Below are 25,041 nucleotides of genomic sequence, written 5' to 3'. Positions count from 1 at the left end.
ATGGTGTTCATGTGTAGAGCCCTCTGGATTTTGAATTCATACTTTCCACGTGGCCCCAGGGGAGGGCCCTGCTGTGGGTGCTGAGAAACATGTCTTATGTAGGCCTGTGTTCCTAGGGTGTTGGCTTGCTGAATGCTTACATTTTGCAGTGTGTCAATGCATTGATCTGTAGGGCCAATTGCTCCTCTTAATGCACCACTTATTGGTGTCAGCCTCTTTGGTGATGGTCTCTGTGAGGGGACAAGGGGGCTCGGACAGGACTCAGACTCGGGCCTTCTTATTTCATTGCCCCATTTAGAGAAGCTCTCCCTATTTTGCCATACCTGGGTTGCTACTGTTGGACTAACCCAAGTAAAAACCTTTGCGCTGCTGCTCGGAATGGATGTATTAGGCTTGACTTCAACTGCTTCTATATTATGTGTTTGCAAGTGTTTGAAGTTGTGGTGAGTGCTTGCCAATTCTAAAATGGCACTTCATTTTAGTACATTGTGAGATCCTCCAAACTTGTTCCTGGAACCAGTTCAAGTTTTGCTAGTGTCTTCCTGTGATTGTGACAATGCCCTCCACACTGGGTGAGAGAATAACCAAAAGAAGGGTTCTTGACATGACGGATACTGATGACTGTACTGAGCTGGAGCCATGTGTCCTTGTGGTGGATGAGTATGCAGATCTGACTGCTCAAATACTGGTGGGCGGAACTCACCCGTTAAAGTGGTAAAATGAGAGAGTCCATCTGGCAGTGGGAGGAGTGGAGATATTTAGTTTGATCGATCGCTGACGGTAACTGTGGTAATTGTTGGAGGGAAGATCTCACTGATTGTTGGTGGAGGGGCTGTTTCCTGAATATTTTATGTTTTAGTCACTTTAACTGTGGTGCCTGCTTTTTCTGATGTCACTGCTGAGTTGCCTTTCTCTTGTGTTGCAGTGCCTCTTACACTCTGGCCATGATGACTAAGGCCTGCCGGCTGAGTGATTTTGGGTTAATCTGGCCTCGTGAGGAGTAAAGATACTTGGCTTGGCCAGTTTTGGGTAGTGGCTGTGGTGTTTGTTGGAGGAAAGAGTTTGCTATTTATTAGCGGAGGGACCATTTCCCGGATGTGTGGTAAATTTGTAGCTTTTACTGTGGTGCCAGCTTTTTCTGGCATCACTATTGAGCTGTCATTCTCTTGTGTTGCAGTGCCTATCATGCTCTGGCCGTGATGACTAGACTTTGTCAAATGGGTGTTTTTGTGGACCTGCTACTTTTGTAAAAATAGAGGGTAGGTGAGGGCTGTCCCTTTATGGCACTGGATCTCCATTGGGAACTACTAATTGCAAGCTTACTCATTGGATTGACTAAGATGGAGGGTGCTTTGAATTACTGTCAATTTCCGCTTGTTGTTCCTGGTTTTTCTAAGATGTTTCCTATTTCTTTTTGTCAGGGAGGTTCTTTGGTTTTGTCGTGATGAATCCTGTGTCAAGTTATATGATATTTCTGCTGTGTTTATTTCATTAACAAGCCGCTTTACATCCTCAAAACTAGCGGGGTGACCTTGCGGCAAAGCTTGGTCACTGGTGCCTGGTGCGTTCCCTCTTAGGTGAATTATGGGAGGGGATATCTGACAATGGATGAATAATGATTTGTGCTGTTTTAGCTGAAGGCAGAAGTTTGGCGATTTTGACTTCCACTAAAACATCTGAAAGGATAGTTGAAATTGTTTTGAGGATGTCCAGACTAAGAAGAAATACACAAATACTGAAATGTATTTCTGGTATGCCACCCTCTCAGTCCAAGAAACACATTTATCAAGGCACTTTGCAAGATTTAAAAAAAAGGTCAATTATGTACAACACAAGAGCACATTTGAAGAAAATCACCGCAGTGAATTAAAGGTGTACTGCTTTACTTTAAACTGAGAGGAAATGCAAATAAAATGAATTCCACCAACGCAGAGCTCTTAGTCTGAGTAATAAATTAATTAAAGCACTGTTTCAGGTTTGAATAGAGGAAGCATGTAGGTCAAATGCAGCAACACAAATACATATCCAAATATAGTCACAGCCCAGGCAAAAACCCAGAGTCTTCGAGTTCATATCGACCCATCTCCCTTTTAAATGCAGAGGTTAAAGTGCTTCCAAAAGTCCTAGCTAACAGGCTACGTAAGGTCATAAAGTCCCTGGTCCACCCAGTGTTTATACCACATAGAGGCACCAGGCTTAATCTGAGGAGACTGTACGGAGTCCTGCATTTGACGGAGGCGTCGGGACCATGAGGACCCAGTCCTACTGTCCCTTGATGCCTGTAAGGCATTTGATAGTATTGAATGGTCATATCTCTTTGCGGTCCTGTCCAGGATGGGGTTGGAACCTCCTTTTGTGCATGGATGAGGCTCCTCTATCGGGCTCCACTGGCACGGGTCAATGGCATACTCTCCCGCCACCTTGCACTACGGAGGGGTACGAGGCAGGGTTAACCCCTCCCCCCACTGCTCTTCACTTTAGCGCTGGAGCCGCTGGCAACTTGGGTTAGGCATGACCCCTTGGTGACAGGCATAGGGAGTGCGGGAGGATGGGAGGAGCGTATATCACTCCATGCGAACAACATCCTGCTGTATGTAACCAGACCACGTACCACGATAGATAGATTACTACATATTTTCCAGATTTTTGGTTCTTAATCAGGGTATGAAATTAATTGGGAAAAGCCTCTGATCTTTCCCCTGGTGGGGAAGGGCCCTCCCCTTTCAGCGAGGAGTAAAGCCCAGATAGTTTGCAAGGGCTTCAAGTACTTGGGTATATATACGTTACCAGAGCAGTTGATGCTTTCTTGCAGGAAAATATATACCACCAGCTGGAACGCCTATGTACAGATGTGGAGCATTGGCGGAAACTGCCAGTGTCTCTGACTGGCTGGGCGGTCCTCTTTAAGATGATGACGTCCTACTATACGTCCTGCAAAATACTCCCTATCTGGTGCTGCCGGAATTGCTCAGGTAAATAAATGGGGAGCTTCGTCGGCTCCTGTGGGATGGTGGGTGTACCCGTATTTCCTTGCCTAAGCTCCAGCGCGGTCTACATAAAGGAGGATTGACTGTACCAGATATACGCATTTATGATTGGGCAGCTCCCTTAAGTATAATCAACCAATGGGTCTTTGCAGAACAGGATGACCCGGTATATCGGGTGGATAGAGAGGCTATGGGGAGTGGAGGGTAACTCTCTCTCCTTTATGGGATGGGGAAGGAAGCGGAAAGCGCAACATACTCAGACAGTGATCAGAGTTTGGAGAGAGGCTTGTAGGCTTCTCGGGTGGGAAAACAAGCTGATCAAATGAACGCCCCTATGGAACAGCACTGCACTGCGTGAGGTGGGAGGGTTGACAGGGTTTAGGCAGTGGAGACTAATTGGAATTGAGTATCTGAGAGATGTATGGAGAGGGGGGACGATGGTGCGGTTTACGGATCTGGTGAGAGAATACGAATTAGTTAATTCTGAACAGTTCCGATATATGCAACTGAAACATGCCTGAGGAGTCATGTACCAGAGGGAGAGCCGCTTCCAGAGTCGATGCCCTTGGAAGATAGATTATTACTGGACCCAATGTCAAGTAAAGCCATTTCATTAATTTATGCAAAAATACCTAATAACTTACCTGATTTTCTACAGCACCTTCGATCAGTATGAGAAGGGAACATAGGCCTGATTGACAATGATGACTGGGCAGAGGCCATTCAGAGCCCCAGGGAGATTGCTATTAGGGTGCAATTTAGGTTAACACAGCTGAGAATCCTTCACAGGGCGGACTATTCAAAGACACTCTTCCGTAAGCCGGGGTAGTGTGCCGATGATCTTTGTGTTAGGGGCTGTGGTATGACTGGGTCCTTTTTTCATATTCTATGGGAGTGTCCTCGGATTCAGGAGCTTTGGAGGAGGATTATACAAATTATGTCACAAGTGACAGCTATCCAAATTCCACTAGAACCTAGAAGGGCCCTGCTGCTTATCTCGGGGGAAGAACCATGGCCTAAGCATATGAAAATCTGGTTGAATGTTGCGGCTGGAGTGGCAAAACAAAACATAGCAAGATCCTGGGGGGTGTTCGAGGCACCTGGGGTTCTTGAGTGGCAGAGGGATCTGGATTGGTGCCAAGGGGCCAAGAAGGTGATCTATCAGAGTCGGGGCTGTCCCAGGAAATAAGAGAAAATATGGTTGCAATGGTCATCATTTAGAGAATATGAGGAGTGGGAAAAGGTGAAGAGTCCAAGGGGGGAGGTGGGTAGGAGGAGGTAGGAGCAGCAAACATTGGGAAGATGTTTGAATGGTCTTATGCAATTTGTATTTAACACGATTTTATGTGATGTTAAGAAGAATTATGGTTGTCTAAGAAATCCTGTGAAGTCTGACGTATACAATACACGTTGAGCTTTGTTTAATAAAAAGAGTTAAAAAATAAAATAATAATTACAGCCATAGAATAATAATGATCATAAAAACAAACTATGAAAATACACTAATCATGGATTATATATCGGCATAAACAGTGATTAAATTTTCATGCACAATGCAAAGCTACAAATAATAATCCAAAATAATTCATCACCATGGGGCTCACATGCTTCATCTTCGTGAACCCAGTTGACCGTGAAGAGAGAGCTACCCTTCAGGGAGTGGTGGGGGCCAAAGGCGTCCCTTTACTTTCTGAGTTCAATATGTCCACAGTTGTCTAGTTTCCTCCTCTTATATACTTTAAACAAGCCGGAGAGGAGAACTCTAGAAATCCCACCCTCCCATCAGGTGAGTTATTGTTCAAATGCTGGCCAAAGCAGATTGGTTTTGGGAAGGGCACATTGAAGATTGACCACATCCCAAGGTTTCCAAGACCAAACTGTTCTTTGTTCTACCATAAACATCATCATGGTACATCCTTATCTAACTCATACCCCTCCATGTTATGTTCTAGCCCTTGGTGAGAAGGATCATGAAGAGTGAAAGCATGAGTGAAAAACAAATTGCATAACTTGTGCATGGAAAAATACCTGCACCTCTAAAGTGGCGGAAGCTCAGTTAAGAACAAAATTGAGTCTGTAATCAGAATGGTGCTGGTGGTTAAATACAGATATCATTAAATTGACACGAGTGGTAAGATGTGGCTGGATCTTCTTGAACTCTCTTGATCAGGTCGTTTAGGGCCTGCAGTTTTTTTTAATGCCTAAAACATAGTTGGCATGGCATTCAGTAAATTTTCCGGGAATTCAAGTTTTTCAGATTAAAACAACAGGGCTGAGGAAATCACCTTCATTGTATCCAACAAGGGTGCCCATATGGAACATTGTATCCAACAAGGGTGCCCATATGGAATTTGAAAAAGATGTATTTTTTTCTTTAATGGGTTTAAAAGCAGAAATTGGAACCTCTGTACCACTAGTTTGGATATGAGGGGAGCCGACGTTGTGCTCTATTTGTCCCACCTTGATGGACCTGACCTGTGGGCTGTTTTTTATCTGTGTAGCTTGATTACGCAGGGCAGTCTAATTAGAGAAACCAGAGTGTTGTAATCATGTTTTAACCCAGAGTTGTCTGAGGTGTTATGCTGGGCAGTTGTGCCATCATGGGGCTCATCAAAAGGGTTCAGTAGGAGATCCTGCCATACCGCGGATTCCTCTGGCAACCCATCTAGGGTATGCCCAGTGAAATAAAGTGAAATCACCTAGGGGCTAGAAGTTTTTTCATAGGTGCTTGGCAGTGACTTGACTGGTGTGGAATAGGATTGCTGGATTAATGGTATTTGATCTTTCTCTGTTGCATGCACCTGCACTTTTCCCAGAAGCAAATTTTGATTGATGACAGCCATGCCGCTGGTATGTGTAGATTGGGAGTGAATCTTAGTGGGGGGATTGACCTGATCGGATGGGCTTGATTCTGAAGGAGATTTCAGAAAGTCTGTTGTTTTTGGCATCCTCGGACCACTAGTTCATGGATAGTTGTGAAGTGATAGCTGGTGTAGGCCCATTGTCACAGGCAACGTTTGCTGTGGTTGGAATTAATGAGACTTTCAATTATGCCTTGTCCTTGGCCTCACATTTTTACAGATTTAACATTACCATTAACCGTGTTGAAGAAAGAGCTTGTGACGGGGAGTGATTATTGAGCCCCAAATTTCATCTACTACAAGCACACTGCTTTGAGTCAGGGCCCCCACCCTGGTCAAGTGGGCCCTGTGAAGCTGGCTCCTCTTGGTTTATGTTTAAAGTTGAATCCCCTCCTGGGCTTTCGAGGTGTACTGATGGAACCCCTCCTTGGGGAGTTTGGCCTCTGTGGAGGAAAGTAGATGTTATATCATGCAGATCAGTAGTCTGCACATTGACCTGTTGTGGTAGGCTATGCTGGGGCGACTCTGGAGGGAGGTTGTGGTCTACACAACAATAGAAACTTAATGGGTCGGGTGTAGGGCGTGGGGCAGAGCAGGTGTGCAGCCCGGCATCAGTAAGGCACAAGCTGCACCGGCATAATGCCAGCTGCATCCATGACCGTTGACTGCGGGCCGCGGACCTGGGGTCTTACTTCAGTTTGCACACTAGTTGCCACTTGATGCCCACATACCGGTCCAGCTGGTCGTGCTGGCCTCCAGTCATTAAAGTGTCCACCTGCCTGACATCACTCTGTTAATCGGCTATCGGGTGCTGTAAATGGTGCCAAAACATATACAGGGTCAGGGCGGTCGGATGGCTGAAGTGGGTGGCCGAGGCTGGAAATGGGAACAGAAATGTGAGGGCAGGCTCTCTTCATGTGCTTTGTATGCTGCTGCTTCAGCTGCTGCTCACAGAGTGCTGCTTCATGTGGCAGCTCCGCCAGCCAGCAACAACTTCCAAGTACACCCTCGAAGGTGCTGGCAGGGCCATGGCACATCCCAGCACTGCTCTGGACAGCTGGACAGCCTGCTGAGTCCCTTGCGGACGTTATGGCCCATGAAGCCCACACTTGAAAAACTCCTCTCCACGAGCTCGATGACCCTCACGTCTCTGCGAATGAACTTTGCACCGGAACTGGAAAATCAGTCTGTATAATGATGTGATCCTCTTATTCTGACAATGTGATTTTCACTGTTTATTTGACTAGAAAAGAGCTGTTTTTGGTGTTGAGCCACAAGTCTGGTTTGCCCAACTTGGAGAGCTGACCCTTGTTAGCCCTTCTCTTCCTTAGGGTTTAGAATATTTTTTTGCTCTGAGGTTTGACTTCATGTCAGACTCTTCTTGCTGTATCTGACAGGCCTTACGCTAATTTCTTGCATTGATTTACCATGCATTTTGACTATTATTTGTGTTTGCTTTCTGTACTGCACTCAAATTATTCAATAAACCTTCATGGTTTGTAAACTTACTGGACCTGAGCCTTCTTGGCTGAAGGTCTATTTAATTTAATATGCTGCTTTATTTGTTGTCAACGTGTTATCTGTAGAGACAGATTGCTTCATATTTTCTTGAGGTTGGCACCATTTCCAATGTGAGTAGTTTTCCTTAAAACATAACATCAGTGGTAGGAAGTCGATTTCAGCCACAACAGTAGTAATAAATTAGGTGGTTTTCAAATCTTATGAACTGCTCATTTGTGCTGTGCGAGATTTAAAAATCATACAAACCGCTTAGGCCACGACTACTCATAGCACAATATAAAGAATTTTGTTGAAATCAGACTCTGCGCATTTTGTCTGCCATGTGTTACTGACCTCGGATATTGGAGAAAGAGAGGAAAATGTGGGGTTTGGGCCTGTCCTAATTGTTATTCTGTGCATAGCAGCCATCCCCTTGCTGCCCAAACCAAACAATCTAAAAAGATGTTCATGATCCCCTAAGGAGAACACTAATGACAAGTGAAGCGACCAGCATTAGCACCACACTAGTTCTGCAGTTCACAATCTTTATTTATTAGGAAAAAACATATCCATATAGTGTTCATAAGCAAGCATTTTTATTAAAACACAACGGGATCCCTTTTGCCACTGGTGATTGGATTTAAATTATGCTAGATCATCAGGCATCAACCCCTAAGTCTAGATACTGAAACACAAAACTACCTAAGCACACATGCCCTCAATTGCTAACAGCCAATTGGGAGATATAGGAAATCATTTGGGGCACTTTAGCTTGCTCTTGCATGTAATTTGTAGTTGTTATTAGCAGTGTCTTATGGTTAGTAATGCTATTTTCTAAACTACATGAGATTTATAGCTATTTCAGTTGTTCATCACAAGTGCAATTCTCACGTCTTCAGCTTGCAATCCTGGTTCAGTTTTCTGCTCTTTTTGAGCAGTCAATAATGCTGTCTTAAAAGCTCCAAATAAAGCTGTATGAACGTATGTATAGGGGAAAATTAGGTTGGGGAAAACCCATCAAGACAGTATATGTGTCCCTTCAACCCAGCATGCCTGCCTTCAAGATAATCTGAAGAATACAAAAAAGTGATGGATGGAATGATTTTATGAATCTCAAACACTGGTAATTACATAGACGGCTTCCCAGTACATGCCATCTTTGTTTGGACCCTGTCATATGCAAATCAGTATTCAATATGCTCCAATAGCAACAGGCCATCCGGAATTGCCAGACGAGGTCCTCACCAAACCAGAATACAAGCAACCCCAGACCAATTTTGTCATTATTAGGGCTCCTCATTGGGATATAGCTTGGTTCTAGTGGCACAATGTGCACGGGACCTACTTCTAGTTAGGTTGGTCATGCTCAGGGGATCACACAGAAGTCTACAAAAGTGACGTTTGGAATGTTTGAAATAATGTAATCTAATAGTAATTTCTTGCATCCCAGTTTGTCGTTATTTTGCACACCATGCCACCTCAGTTTGGACCCAGCCAACACAAATCAGTTTTAGACCTCCTCCAATAGGAACAGGCCAGTCTGCACTGCCTGAACAGATACTCCAAGATGTAGGCCCTCATTCTGACTTTGGCGGGCGGCGGACGCCGCCCGCCAAAATCAGGCCGCCGAAAGACCGCAGCGGCCATTCTGGCTTTCCCGCTGGGCCGGCGGGCGACCGCCAAAGGAGCGCCCGCCGGCCCAGCGGGAAAGGCCCTGCAACAATGTAGCCGGCTCCGAATGGAGCCGGCGGAGTTGCAGGGGTGCGACGGGTGCAGTTGCACCCGTTGCGATTTTCACTGTCTGCAATGCAGACAGTGAAAATCTTTATGGGGCCCTGTTAGGGGGCCCCTGCACTGCCCATGCCAACGGCATGGGCAGTGCAGGGGTCCCCAGGGGCCCTACGACACCCGTTCCCGCCATCCTGTTCCTGGAGGTAAAAACCACCAGAAACAGGATGGCGGGAAGGGGGTCGGAATCTCCATGGCGGCGCTGCTTGCAGCGCCGCCATGGAGATTCAGCCCATGCACGGGAAATCCGGCGGGAAACCGCCGGATTCCCTTTTCTGACCGCGGCTTTACCGCCGCGGTCAGAATGGGCTTGAAAGCACCGCCAGCCTGTTGGCGGTGCTTCCGTGGTCCCCGGCCCTGGCGGTCTTGGACCGCCAGGGTCGGAATGACCCCCATAGTCCTCATGGGGACCATGTGTGAGAATACTTGTCCCATTTGGGGGTTGCACTTAAGTATAAGAAAAAGTAGTGGATGGAATGCTTGAATTAATCATCACAAATCAGTGCAGCAGCTATAGGCAAAATACAAGTTATAATATGGATGTTTACAGAACTACTGTACAGGCACAAGGAAAGGGGAAGATCATTCTCATGTAAGAGGAAGTTGTCATGCTTCATCATCGGCAACCCCTCCCCACCATGTAGGACAGTGCCACCAGGGCAGACTCAACCTGCTGTTGGTCTCAGAGCGGAAAGAGTTCTTAGATAAAAAACTATTTGATAAAGACGGGATCCAGATCAAACCTTACAGTTCCCCGGTGAAACACTTTTATTACATGGGGACCACAGGTAAGATTAAACAGGCATTGGCAGTGTCAATAGGTCTAGCCTATGCAGAATTTTGTGAGCTATTGGCATTGTCAATTTCAATGTCTTTTAGCCATGGATGTATGTGGTGTTGTGTGGAATTATGTGGGTTGGATTGGAAGTGTTTGCTGTGCAAGTGTGTTATATGGAACAGTGTATTGTTGGGAGTTGTGGAGTGGAATTATGAGGCATGGTGTGCAGTGGAATTATGTGGATAGTAATTATGTGGTATTGAGTATACTGGAGTTATGTGGAGTGAGATTGTGTGACTTGAGTATAATTATTTGTAGTGGTATCATGGAGTGGCATGTAGTGGAGTGGAATTATGCGGTATGATGTGGAATTCTGTGTTGTGGATGGGATATATGTGATGAATAGTGGAATTGTGGGGTGGAATTGTGTGTTCTGGTCTAGAATTATGTGGTGTGGAATGGAATTATATGACATGGGATTGTGTGGCGTTCAGTGGAATTATGTTGAGTGGAATTATCTGGCATGGTCTGGAGAGTATATATGTGTTTTTTTATGTGGCGTTGAGTGGATTTATGTGGAGTGCATTTATGTGGTATTGAGTAGAGTGTAATTATGTGGAGATGAATTATGTGGTAATGAGAGTGAAGCTTTAGTTTTCTATGTTGCAACTCAGAATCGGGTCGTAAAAAATCCCCTTTATTCACAGTTATCATTCAGTTTTATGTTCTGTATGGATATCAAACCTGTCCACTGTTGTGAACAGGCTTTCTCAGTTGTTTATTTTAAAAAGTAGAAATAAACATGAACTGAAAGAGGCATGCAGGAACTCCGGGACTGGATATTGTTGCATTGCAGCAGTAAAAACTTTTTGTCTCTCACTGCTGGGGCTTAATTGAAGTGACTACCAGCAATCAAACCCCTCATTCACAGTCCATTGTCTATCACCTCATATAAAAAATAAAAAAAAAAACTCTTGCTACAATAAAAATGTGACAGCTTCTTCTACCTAGTATTTTCCAGACAAAAATGTGTATAAGTAGCCTATTAACAGGTAATTCCCCCAGGTATTTAAGATATTTTAAATACATTGTCAGGTTGTTTGTTAGACTCAGTTTATTAAATTAGATCTACCTATGTGGGACTACATATATTTAATATTTCCTTGCAAAGCGAACGATGAGGCGTTCTTGGGGGCATTGCATTGTAAATTGCAATCTAGAGTTTCTAATTAGACATATTCTATATTGTTGTCTTCTACATTATCAGTGGGTATTCATGCCACTGAAATCCAACTCATTTATCTGGGTGGGATGTTAACCAGACACTAGAATGCGAATGGGACACAATCACAGCCAAAAAAACAAGTAATGAATAGTGCATATGGGCATGTAGAATAAAATAAAAAGAGACCTAGAGGAAGCCCAGACTGCGGGCAAGTGAAACATTTCCTTGTACTACTGGCAATAATAAAAGCCAGCTGATCGGTGTCAGAGCCGAAGGTGGTGGCTGCATTGCACGAAGCGCTTAGCAGTGAAAGAGGGGGTGTTTAAGCACACGTCTTTGTTCTGCCATGTGCACACTTTTTGTGCGTAGGAGTGCTGCAGCCATGTTGCTGCAGTTTTATGTCAGCAGACGGTCATATGAGCATATTCTCCTCTCATATAAAAAAAATAATGCTTGGCGAAGCAGAAGCTGACTGTTATTTAGCAGGAAAATGCAGGTGCATAGTAGGCAAATTATGCTTTCCTGATGCTATTGGCATAGTGTGAAGATTCCGGATGTCAAGCTGCCTGACCAGTTTGGCAAACCATTGTATGAAGGAAATGCAACAAATCTTAAATTGTGAAAACTTGGATATAAAGTGGGCTTTAAATGCTTCAGCCAGACAGAAGTTTATAAGAGTTTTCTGAGCCACTTCTTGATCCATCAAACCAAATTCCAATCGAATCTATGCCTGCAATTCCGTGTGAAGGAGGTGGAATAAAATACAGTATACTTTGTGCTAAGATATATTAAGGAGAGTGCTGAACCTATCAGGGAAGGCCTTTAACATTTTCAATAGCAGAATGGAGAAGACGTCTTGCGTGAGAGTGCCTGAAAGGCAGCTATTAGAGACGCGACCTTTAGATTCAATATATTAAGATATAGCTGATGGGCAGCCGATCTTGCAGCCATACTCTCAGATATTTGCAGTTTTTTCACAATATTGATGTTTCCCCTTAACGCCAGTTGCCTTTTTCTAACTTTCTTGCCAAAGACAACTACATTGTTTTTTCAAAGTTGACACCCAGTTCATTTTGATTGCAGTATGTATTCAAGGTGTCTCTGTAAAACTGTCCCACTTAAACCAGTGCTTAATTTTTAAATAAAATGGTGCCTGTGCTCAAAGCTCTCCTCTTAAACAAGCGGCTGTTGCAATTAAACGTGCGAGCCACCTCGAGCCTTTTCAATCCTTTTACAGCCATCCCCTGGCCCTTCAGCTCACTCTTGCAGCTTCCAGCTTTTCCCCTTTCTGACGCTTTTTTGTTTTTCTCTTCCTCCGTCTTTTCACCATGTCTTTTGCTCGCAGTAAATGCTTGGGGCAGAAAACTAAGCGCCGGCCCTCAGAAAGAAGTGCCGGTGTTCCGCATCTGAAACAACAAGCACAGATTAAGCACTGGCTTAAATTTAGGAGAGCATCTTCAGTGTACTGTGCTGCATTGATATATGCTTGTAATCCTCTTCATATCAAGCTATTCAAAGCCAAACAGTGACAGTTTACAGTCAAACATCCACTCTTTAAACATATGGACACTATTCTAGCTTCGTACAGGACCAGCACTTGCAGAATTCTTTCTATTCACGACCCTAACATAACTAACTCCTGACACTTGTTCAAACTGATTGACCACGAGAACCCTGTAATGTCCCCTGGCACCTTTTGTGCAAGGGAAAAAGTGTTGAAAATTGTTCTGGGGCCATATTCAACTACCAGTACACAAGTAATGGATATGTGGACCTCAACACAGTTAAAAGGCGGTTGCGATAGCAACAACTTGAGGTTGTTTTCTTTTTTTATGGATGACAAGAAATGAATGTAAAAATTAACTTTATTCAATAGAGCCAAATAAAAGAAAGCTCACAAAATAACGCGTCGGGTCAACACGCACCCAAAAGAAAATAGGTTAAGTAAAGTGAATAGGCAACTTATCCCGAGAGGAATTTCTAAACAGCTCCACATACTGCTTCTGTTGGAATTTCATGTGCTACAATTCTCAGGAAGCTTTCTTCACTCACGTGAACACACGCGAAAAAAAAGAAAAACAAAGCATTCCAAAGAAGAAAAAAAAATGCTAATGGGGGAGCAGCAGACAGTGGTGGTTAGGGGGGAGAAATAGTACCACAATCACCTCAAGAGCTGTGGATCGGCACTAATTAAGTTAAATAAATCAGTGCTTGGTCCCTGCTCAACAGACAGGACCAGCAATGATGCCAGGCCTGAAGTGGACAGATTAATTGGCTGTAAAGAAGAGTGCCATGCAAGACAACAAATGGTGAGCGACATGCGGGCTCCAAGCCTTTTTCTAACTACAACGTCTCGCAAGCGATACCCATGCACTATCAATCAATCAATCAATCAATCATTTGTAGAGCAAACTACTCACCCCCTAGCATCTCAAGGCTTGCTCATAGCGCAAGCTATCCTTGGCTCAACCCTAAAAACGAGTGGGGTGCTTGTTGAGAACTATGACTCACAGCATCTCAATAATTAGGCCAACATGTATCTGTCCACATTAGACCCTTAACGGGTCTGGGGCATTCCTCAGGGCCAAGTATCCCTAAGTAGCTCCTATCAGCTAATATGCCAAGTATTGTGATAATAAAAGAAGAATAGTTACTCATGCATTCAGGTGAGTCCTGAATGAGATGAACAAATAAACTATTAACCCAGTACAACAAAAGGAATACTTTGTCATAACCTCTCTGGTTAGATACACCTGGACTTGTGATGTGGGCGTACAAGTGAAACTGCACGGCACACCACTGCAAACACATGTGATATGTGACAAAACACATGCAAGGATGACACACATGCTCTGCATACAATATTGTTCTAATGACAGTAATACTCAAAGACCTGTAATACTATATCAATCAATCAGTTTTTGTAAAGCGCAATTATTCACCCATGAGGGTCTCAAGGTGCTGGTGGTGGGTCTGGACCTCATTCAAAGAGCCATGTTTTGAGGTTCTTCCTGAAGATGGTGAGAGATGGGCTTGTCTGAGGTGCATGGGTAGGTTGTTCAAGCTCTTGGTATGCGAAAGATCTTCCCCCGGCGGTGGTTTTCCAGATGCATGGGACGGTAGCTAGCAGCTGCTGGGTGGAGCGGAGGGGTCTGGCAGAGTTATGGAAATAGATACGGTGGTTCAGGTAGGCCATTCTGATGTTGTGCAGGGCCTTGTAGGTGTGGGTGAGTAGTTTGAAGTTCATTCGCTTCTCTACTGGGAGCCAATGGAGCGTCCTCAGTCCTATAGACACTTCCTAATTAATATCTCGTGGAGCATATCCCATACCATAGACTTTAGGGGATACAGGCATCCTGGTCAAAGAGGCAGGCGATGTCCTTATAGTCACACACTGGTCAGTCAAATCTCAGGTGGTCATTACGAGGTTGGCGGTCTGGGTACCACCGCGTCCTGGTGGTGAAGACCGCCGTATTATGAGGAAGGTGGTGTGGCCGGTGCCAAACAGAGACACCACCGCCAGTCCTGCCAGTGCGGGCAGACCACCACGGCCGGTAGGTGCCTTCTCCACTGACTGTATTACGAGGCTGCACATAGCCAGGGTTTTTTGCGGCGGTCGCCCTGCAGCAAAAAACCCTGATGGTAATGCATCCCAAGACAGGAAAAACACACTCCTGTCCCACTCAACCTCACCCCCACACCTACACAAACCTATTCAGATGCACACAAATGCCTGCACACACACACGCACACACCCCAACATACACATCTCACAAACACTCCCCCTCTTATACAGTCGTCCCACATAGCTGGCAGGAATCACACAGCAGCCTACGTCGTGGAGGTTGTCAGGTAGGGGGCCGATGAAGGCAGTGATGGCCACTGCGTACCAGACCATCATCGCCGGCATTTCACATCTTGGGCCCCAGACCCCCATAGGCAGCAACGGTACCCCATTGGTTGTTGTACGGCTGTGCAAACCGCCAATGGTTCACCGCTGTGCAGTGACTGCTGTGCTGAATTATGGCTTGTAATCTGGTGGGCAGAGTCTTGTTGAGGTGGCGGTGTTGGTGGTGGGACCGCATCTCTCTCGCCATCGATTGACCTGGCGGTGGGTGGAATGTGGCTGTATTTTGTCAGTCACCTGTGTGTGCCTCATAATACAGTGGTCAGGAGACCGCCATCACTGGCGGTATTTCAGTGGCCACCAGCACAGCGGTCTTGCCGAAATACTGCCAAAGTCGTAATGAGCCCCTCAGTGTCTTCTCCAATTGCCCGTATATATTTACTCATGAGCATAGCCTTATCCTCAGGCCCAATAATGTGGATAGAGAAACACACCTTCCAGTATGGCATGTTCATGTGCCCTATAACTGTTATTTGGCCCATGGGAAATTGTCAGCTTTTTTGGCCTCACCCTCTTTGTTGGGTAACACAACAATAGCCCAAACCATTATCCAGCCAGGGGACTGGGATACACTGGTTGAAATTAAAAGATGTCAGGTAAAAACACTGCTCCATGGGGCAGTTAAGACAGAGTATCTGCATGGAAGTGTGGCTCCGGGTGGTCTGATTGTAAACTATGAGCCCAAGATTTTCCTGGATGGCAAATAATTTAGGAAGGACTGGTTGCTCATTGGGTGGAAGTGCATACGTGATTGGCTGGTCCTTATAAAACAGAAATAAGGTTGTCGGATGCCCTGGTGATTAAAATCAAAGCTATTGAAAACAACTTTAAGGCAGGTCTCAGCACCACCACCTTAAAGAAACTTGAGGAATTCAATAAAATGATCACAGTATTTAGGGAGTACCTCATCCAGCAAAAGATTGCCAAATTTCAAAAAGATCTAAAGAACTGTGCGCATCTGACAGTGTACCCCTACGCCAATGAAGATTACACCCCAAAAAGAGGGAGAAGGTGGAATCAACATGTGTTTCTTTAATCCTCAAGTCCTCTTTGGTCCACCACCACCCCAGAATGAAAACCCCTGGGGTTGGGCACCGAATTATGGGGGTCCTCCGAATTATGAAGTACGCGTATATCTGCCCCCACAGAACATGCCATGGTTCTACCCTCACAACCCCTCTTTTTAGAGAGAGGTCGGGGAGACAAAGAGGCAAAAGGAAAGGGGTGTCATGGCACAACAAGGACACCCAACCGCAACCAAATGCATTGGGAGATGCACTTCCGAACAGGAGCAGAAACTAGATCCATCAAAAAACATTATGGTCAATTATAGCAATCGTCTACTGAATGAGGTGAAGATAACTGTTTTGAACAAAGGCTGAGTTCCAACCCCTAAAAATTACTGTTTCAAACTGAAATTAGAGACAGCAGCATTCCTACACAAAATAAGGCTGAGTGTGTTTTTTCAGGGTAAATCCTATCCTGAAGAGGAAATTAATACTGTACTATGTCCAAAGTCTACTTTCACACTTCCTTCTTTCAAGATGTCATTCAGAAAAGCTATCACCAGAAAAATCCATAACACAGGGAACAATCCCCCAAACCACTTTTGTAACACCAGCAAAGAAGAGAAGAGGGAACTGAATGCATAGGCATCTGATAAATCCATTGTAATAAAACCTGCCGATACAGGCCTGGACAATGGGTGGACCATGAAACATGAGGCAGACTTTTTGACCCCAAACGACCGTAGGGTTCCCTATTTTTACACACTCCCAAAGGTCCATTAAAACAGGTCCACCTGGAAGACCCATTGTTTTAGGAATTGGATTTATCCTAGAACCCTTGTCACAGTTTTGTGACATTTTCTTCTGCCCCCTTGTGAAAAAATATGCCCACGTTTTTGTTAGATACAAAAGAAGTCCTCAACTTGATAAAGGATCTACCCTTTGGCAACAGGAGTGAGTTGCTGATCAGTTTGAACATGGAGTCCTTGTATACTAACATTCCAAAGGACGCAACCCTGGAAGTTGTAGACAAAATATTGAATGATATAAAATGGGAGTAGATAACTCCACAGGACTTTGTACTTGATCTGCAACTTCTTTGAATTCGAGGGGGATTGCTTCCTTCAAATACATGCAATATCAGTGGGGCATGCCTCTATGTCTACTCATTTGAATCTTAGCACATCTTTCATGATCTGAGCCCCTTCAAGGAAAAAATAAGACTGTGGAAACTATACATTGATGACATCCTACTAATCAGAACAGGTACTTGGGAAGAACCCAGTAAATTTTTCGGAAGGTTGTATGCACTGAACCCATTTCTGTGCTTCACAGCCACCGTGAGAGGCAATGAACTACCATTCCTTGATCTCCTGATTAAGGTGAAGAATGGACACCTCAAGACTGAGGTCTTTTACAAAGCGACTGATCGTAACAATCTGCTTCACTTTGAAAGTTTCCACCCGTGAGCGTTGCATGAGAACGTACCAGTGGGACAACTTGTATGCCTCAGAAACAGCAGATTATAAATCACAGGCGAAGAGACTATCGTCAAAGTTGACAGAGAAAATATGTCCATCTCCCTAGAAAAATGATGAAGGAAAAAATCTTTGACTGACAACAGAGACCAGTTGTTACTGACATACATAAAAGAGGAAAACAGCAGATTGATCTGTGTGTCTACCTTCAGCCCCCTGTCGAACAAGTTTTGAGGGAATAATCACCTGAAAATCCTGCGGTCAGGGGGACTCATTCTAAGTAAACCCATGCACTTATCCAAGAGGGCCAAAAATATTAAAAATATGCTAGTGCATACAGGCTACAAAAATGCTGAGACACAGGAGGATCAGGCCACCCTTTGGAAATTACCTCCACAAGTTGACCATTCACGCTGTGGTAACTGCAGCATGTGCCCACTCACAAGAACGATAAAAGAATTGGACTTTGGTCTAAGGACACCGTGAACAGTGAAAAGTCTGACTAACTGCAATTCCAAAGATGTCATCTACATGATTAGGTGTCCATGTAACCTAAAGTATATAGGAATGACTACCAGGAGTGTGTGCACCTGCATCATCAAACACCGCAGCACAATCAGGTGTAAACGTGACCATACAAAGCTTACGAACCACTACACAGAGAGTGGGCTTGGGGAGAATGAGATTGAGTGGTGAGTGGTTGAGAAACTTAAAAAATCACATGCAGACATGGCCAGACCTTTGGTAATGTTTGAGCAGAGATGGATCAATAGGCTCCATACAGACTGCCATGGGCTTAATGATGACAACCTGTGGGCCATCATGAGTGTATAACCCTCATAGTGCCTAAAATGATTGCTTAGGTTTTTGACAACAGTATTATTCAGTGGGGTTCCAGCCCTAGATGCTTCTTTGATTTCCCATCATAAGTACTATCAGTGTAGATGCTACTGAATGCCCAGTAATGTTCTTCATGTTATGACCAACCTCCCTAGTGTCAGTAAGAGACACATGATTCTGTTTGAGGCTACGCTTATGATACTAGTGATGGAATAGCAGCTTTAGTTTTCTAATACACACTTACTCAAATACATTAACATGAACTATGCATCAGCTATTTCCACTTGTTCCTGTGTGGTTACTGGTTCTTCCCTCGTGGCTGCTAATATTCATAGTGGGGCTTTATTGGCTTACTCTCCAACAGAATACGTTGTCAGTACTGCCTAATGCTTGTATTGAAACTGGGAAACTACTGTGGCACATAAGTAGGTAGTTGGTTATACATGTGCTCCCACATACATCAATTTTTCATTACCACAAATATTAAATTAACAGAAGTAAAACAAGTGGTTATTTATGATGAAAGCATATACTAAGAAAGGGTTATTTTAGCATTTGCATACACCAGTAAAATAAAGCGCATGTGAACCGCTTCTCTATTAACACCCCAAAAAATAATGTTTAGTAGAGACAAGTGATGTGGGGCTTTAGTAGGCTTTTCCCATTCCCTTTCACACTCTGTAATCCTTGTGTAGATTGAGAATAGAACACACTTCCCAGAATGCCCTGATGTACGACAATGTGCTCACTTAATCCTTGACGTGACACAGAAGCTATGTGAGTCAGTAAGAGGCAGGCAGGCTTTAAAAACAGCTGTACTCTGTCCGCACCTTGCACCAGCTGCAAAGAGTGGGCATGCATAGGTGGACAGGCACAATGTACCTTTTGATGCAGTAAGTGGGTGTGACAACCCCTGAGGGGTTGCACGTTTGAATGAGAATGTCAACATCAGGACAGTGTGCGCTCTACGGGCGACAAAAATGCAAAAACCCAGCCTTTATACAAGAGCATAATTCATGCATTGTGTTTATATGCAGTATACCTTTTGCATTGCAGACTTTAACCTTGAAAAACACTATTAATGATGTTTGCAATAACTGTTCATTTGTTAAGGTATTGCTTCAGACTGACTGAGTGTGTTAGGGTGTTGTCCCTACCTAGGACCTTCTAGAAGCTTTCTCTGCAGCATGACTGGGTGTGGTTTGTGGGCTGGGCCAGACTCTATATAAGGGATCCAGCCCAGCTCCACATGCTCACTATTCGGAGGTCCCGGTGCAGAGCAGCAGCAATTTCCTGAGCTCCTGTTCCAGAGGCCTACCTTGACGTTCCAGGCCTGCCCCGCATTATCTTGGTGATCCTTGAGCAGGGTGGTAAGACGGAGGTCGGGCTGGGCCCCCGACCCCGTTCTAAAAGACTCTTGAGTTTTGGACCTACTTGTGCAATTTTCAGAGTTCACGAATCATTTCTCTGATGTAAATCTTGGTGTTCAGGTCAAATCAGCAAAGGCTTGAGCAATCATTTCATGGCATTTGCATATTCTTGTTAGAATCAGCAGTGAGCGCGATTCATTTACTGCATGTAAATCTTGGTGTTCAGATCGGCAAAGACTTGCGCGATCTTTTCATGGCATTTGCATATTCTTGTTAGAATCGGCAGTGAGCACGACTCATTTACCGTATGTAAATCTTGGAGTTCAGATCGGCAAAGGCTTGTGCGATCATTTCATGGCATTTGCATATTCTTGTTAGAATCGGCAGTGAGCGCGATTCATCTCCTCCATGTAAAACTTAGTGTTCAGATCGGCAACAGTTTTCGCGATCATTTGATGGCAAGTAAAAACTTTGATGTGTAATGTTTGTTGAAGTAAACACATTTATCCTGAGCCTATGGATTTCCTGCGAAGATGAAAAATTCAAAATGTGACGTTCTTTGTGTATATTAAGTCCTTAGTACAATTCCAATTGTTTTCCAGGGAATGTTTCAGATTGTTTTGTCCTCATGTTAAAAATGCAGTGTTTGTTCTGAAACAGTATTCTAGAAGGTCCTTGTATTTCTAGACATTATGTGACATTTCATGAAAAACTCATATGAAACATTTCATTAATCATTCTTGATTTGTTCCAGGTACCCAGAGTTCTTGAGGTCTAGTTAAAGTCACTTCTTAGATTATCCATGGTTACAGTAAGACAATGCTTAGAACCATAGTCTAGTGAAAGTGAATGTGATAATATTCTGAAATTGTGTTGTTTAACCTTTTGCTTCCTACAGGTCTCCTTCCCAGCTGTTCCTACCTAATCCCCTTTTCCCCACTTGGACTCTCTTAGGCTCTGTGATATTTCTATCAGAGTTTTGGAGCTCTCTTTTGGTGGACATGTTGGGAACGTGCGCAGACCCAGAGAATCTGGTCTCCCTGACAGAGAACATAATTTTGGGACACAATTGTATTTTGAGGCAGTAGGCAACAATGATAAGTAACAGCTTGTGATGTTATGGCGAATGTTTTTTGTCTGTGCATAATTTTTTTATATTTGAGACTGGGAGCATTAACTCTCTATATTCCTTCAAGGTGGAGATCTAGGGTAACATATGCCTGAGTAAATCCGCATGAGGGTATGTTTTCTCCAGACCCTTTCTCATGGGCCAAATAACAGTTCCACTGCACAGGAACATGCCAAATTTGAAGATGTTCCTCTCCATCTCCATTACGGGCCTGAAGATAATGCTATGCTCATGAGTAATTGTACAGTGGCAATTGGATGAGACAGGGAGCCGTTCTAAAAGAGGCCGAATACTGCAAAATGTGTAAATAGCAACAAATCCTAAAAGGAGTATACAAGAGGCACCGTTAGTGGCTCACTTTCCTTATGTGCGACCCCGGGAAGCGGCTGAAGCAACTCATCACTGAGGCCAAAGGACCATTTTTTTAAAAAGTCCTGTGGACAGACGTGCATAACGAAAACTATCTATACAGACTCTTATGAGTGCACCTCTAGCAAACAGGGAATCCATGTATCAGTTAACATGTATACCTTTTATCTCACTTTGTTTTGACTGACCAGTGTGTGATTATAAAGGACCTTGTTCCTCTCTTTCAGCAGGAAGACAGTATCCCCTAAAGTCTAAGGTAAGGGATATTCTCCACCACAAATTAATTAAGAAGTGCCTATAGTATATCAGATCTTTGAGTATTGCAGTTATTAGCATACTATTGTGCATAGTGCATGTGCGTCGTCCTTGCATGTGTTTCGTCACATATCACGTGTGTTTACAGTGGCATGCCGTGCAGTGCCACTTCTATGCTCACATCACAAGAGGCCAGGTGTATTTACCCACGAAAGTATTCCTTTTTGTGTTAATAGTTTAACAGTTAATTTGTTCATCTCAGGTAGGACTTACCTGAACACATGAGTAACGTTTCTTCTTTCAACATCACAACAGTTGCCAAAGTGGCCGATAGGAGCTACTTCGGAATCCTTGGCCCTGAGGAATGCCCTAGACCCGTTAGTGCTATCTAATGAGGACAGATACATGTTGGCCTAATTATTGAGATGTGTGAGTCATACTTCTCAACAATCATCCCACTCATTTTTTAATGTTACCTGCAGTCCCCACGTAATAAAAGTGTTTCACTGGGGAACCCAAAGGTATTTTTAACTTACTGATCTGGATCCCGTCTTTATCCAGTAGTGTTTTTTTTTTATCTAAGAACTCCATCCTGCTCTAAGGCCAACAGGAGGTCTAGTCTGCACTGATGGCACTGTTCTACCAGGGTGGGGAAAGGTTGCTGATGATGAATAATGACTACTATGGGGGTCATTCTGACCCCGGCGGTCATGGACCGCCGGGGCCAGGGTTGGCGGGAGCACCGCCAACAGGCTGGCGGTGCCCCGCAGGGCATTCTGACCGCGGCGGTTTTGCCGCGGTCAGAAGTGGAAAACCAGCGGTCTCCCGCCGGTTTTCCGCTGCCCTTAAGAATCCTCCATGGCGGCGCAGCGAGCTGCGCCGCCATGGGGATTCTGACAGCCCATACCGCCATCCTGTTCCTGGCGGTTCGCCCGCCAGGAACAGGATGGCGGTATGGGTTGTCGTGGGGCCCCTGGGGGCCCCTGCAGTGCCCAAGCCATGGGCACTGCAGGGGCCCCCGTAAGAGGGCCCCACTTTGTATTTCAGTGTCTGCTTTGCAGACACTGAAATACGCGACGGGTGCCACTGCACCCGTCGCACCTTCCCACTCCGCCGGCTCAATTCTGAGCCGGCGTCCTCGTGGGAAGGTGTTTTGCACTGGGCTGGCGGGCGGCCTTTTGGCGGTCGCCCGCCAGCCCAGTGCAAAACCCAAAATACCCTCAGCGGTCTTTCGACCGCAGAGCGGTATTTTGGAGGGGGGAACTCTGGCGGGCGGCCTCCACCCCCCGCCAGGGTGAGAATCACCCCCTATGTGTGTAAGGCTTGCAGTTCCATAAGAACGAGTGTCCCCTTCCCTTGCACCTGTACAGGAATTCTGTAAACATCCAAATTGGATTTATATTTGTTTGCCTGGAGGTAGTAATACTGTAACTCGTATTCTACCTATAGCTGTCACACTCATTTGTAATAGTTGTATGTCTTAGGAGGACATGCAACAGCTTGACCTCTTCCTCTCCCTTGTGTGTTAAGAGATGCTTGAATTAATCTCAGCCACTGTTTTTTCTCAAGACAAGAAGCCTTTTCTCACATATTGGACTCATGGATCTGGTAAATGATGGGGCATTGAAAATGCCACTGTCTCGAATAAAGCGAAAAGAGTCAAAATGTATATGAAAAGACATAAATTCAGCTGCTCAACTACTGAATTTTTTTTTGGTTTGTCCCACTAAGAGTATTTTGCCATGAAAAAAGTATGAAGCCTTCTTGTGGAGCCATGCACAGACCTCCGTTTCCAGTCACCTCCACTGAAAAAGTTCAAAGTCTGAAGTAAAACATTCCCAGGAATAGGTTGCAACCCCTTTACTAATCTTGGCCTATTATTATATTGGGGCCAGATTTATACTTTTTGATGCTAAACTGCCCAGTTTAGCTTCAAAAAGTATACCGCTGGCTAGTGCCATCCCAAGACGCCGGCCAGGCGTCATATTTATGAGATGACAGTAGTCGGTGGTAAGGCCCGGCTAGCGTCATAAAAAGGATGCTAGCTGGGTGGGGGAGTTGTTGAGGGAACAGGGGGTTTAGTGTCAAAGGATGACACTAGTATGGTCAGAGGCAAAAATAATTCCTCTAACCAGACTACTGTCATTTTCTGACTTTAAAACCCCATGGACTTGACTCCTGTCTAAGTTAAGACAGGAGTCATGCCCACCACATGGCCTGGCCTGGCCTGGACATGGCCATTGGGCCCAGTGCCATGTAAGGGGGCCCAAGTTAGACCCCCCATGACACAGCAGAAAACATTGTTTTCCTTACCTCTACTTACCTCTACTCCCCCATCCTCCGTTGTCCCTCTGGTGTGTGTGGGGGTGTCCCTCGGGCTAGGGAAGGGGCCCTGTGTGCTCTTTCCATGGTCTCTGACCATGGAAAAAGGCCCACAGGTCCCCTAACGCCTGCCCTGACCTAGGTGTTAAATAGTGGCGCTAAGCAAGCTTAGGGCCATTATTTAGGCCCGCCTCCCTCCCGTGCATCATTTCTGCAAGGGAGGATAAATAAGGCACCTGGGCCTTAGAGTCATTTTTGCCTGGGAACACCTACCTTGCATCTCATTGACGCAAGGTAGTTTTCCGCAGGCAAAAATGACTTTAACTCCAATATTTTTATGCTAGACGGGTCTAGTGTCAAAATATAAAAAATGATGCTATTTCAGCGCAAGCAGAGTTGATAAATATGCCCCTTGGAGTATCTAAGTTAATAAAGAACCAAAAGTAAACCAAAGTAGCCTAAATATTGACCTCTGATTGGGAGAAATGTGTATCTGCTCTTTGAAGGTGTACAGCACTGAGAAACTCAAATAGGCAACGAAATGCACATCTGAACACTGACTGCTGGAGCTTTGCCATATAGTGTGTGAAGAACATTACATAAGAGTCATTAGGGTCACAATTGTTAGGCAGTTCAATGGCCTCAAAAAGGGAGTGGCAGGAGAGAATGACCATGAAAAATGTAATAATCTGAATGTGCTAGAGAGCCTGTTTTGTAAGCCCAAGATACTTACAGACTCATTATGAGGCTGGTAGTCACAAGACCACTAGCCTTGAGGTGGCGGTCGGACCGCCACATTACAAGTTTGGCCGTTGGACCACCAACTGACTGCTGTCCCCACCAGGATCCATGATCCCGATGGGGTGACATCGGTCTTGGTTGTGATCAGCAAGGGCGGTGCTGAACTCAGCACTGCCCTGCTGATTACAACCTTGTTCTCCGCCAGCCTTTTCCTTGCATTTTCCCCACGATGAAGAGGCTGGAAGGGAACAATTGCAGGATGCCACAGGAGGGCCCCCCCTGCCCAGCACCATCAGAATGCACACAGTCTGGTTTTCAGACAGTGCACATTCCAAGGGTGCTGGTCGGCGCCCTCTCATGATCCCCACTATGAGCACTGTGGTCACCCATCAAGCCACTAACCTCCATAATGCACATTTCTTACACCTAGATATTCACCCATCCAGAGAATAATCCAGGTATTGTGCATGTCTTCATATAGGGT

The 25,041-nt window shown here is 44.9% G+C and overlaps 1 protein-coding gene across 1 annotated transcript in view; it reads right to left on the bottom strand.

Annotated features, from left to right (window-relative positions):
• Positions 1-25,041, bottom strand: part of LOC138299639 (long-chain fatty acid transport protein 2-like) — a 645,148-nt gene that overhangs the window by 208,323 nt on the left and 411,784 nt on the right. The gene's annotated exons all lie outside the window — the stretch shown is intronic.

This window comes from Pleurodeles waltl, chromosome 6 (assembly GCF_031143425.1).
Source record: "Pleurodeles waltl isolate 20211129_DDA chromosome 6, aPleWal1.hap1.20221129, whole genome shotgun sequence".
In the NCBI taxonomy this organism is placed as follows: domain Eukaryota; kingdom Metazoa; phylum Chordata; class Amphibia; order Caudata; family Salamandridae; genus Pleurodeles; species Pleurodeles waltl.
This window is presented reverse-complemented; position numbering and strand designations above follow the sequence as displayed.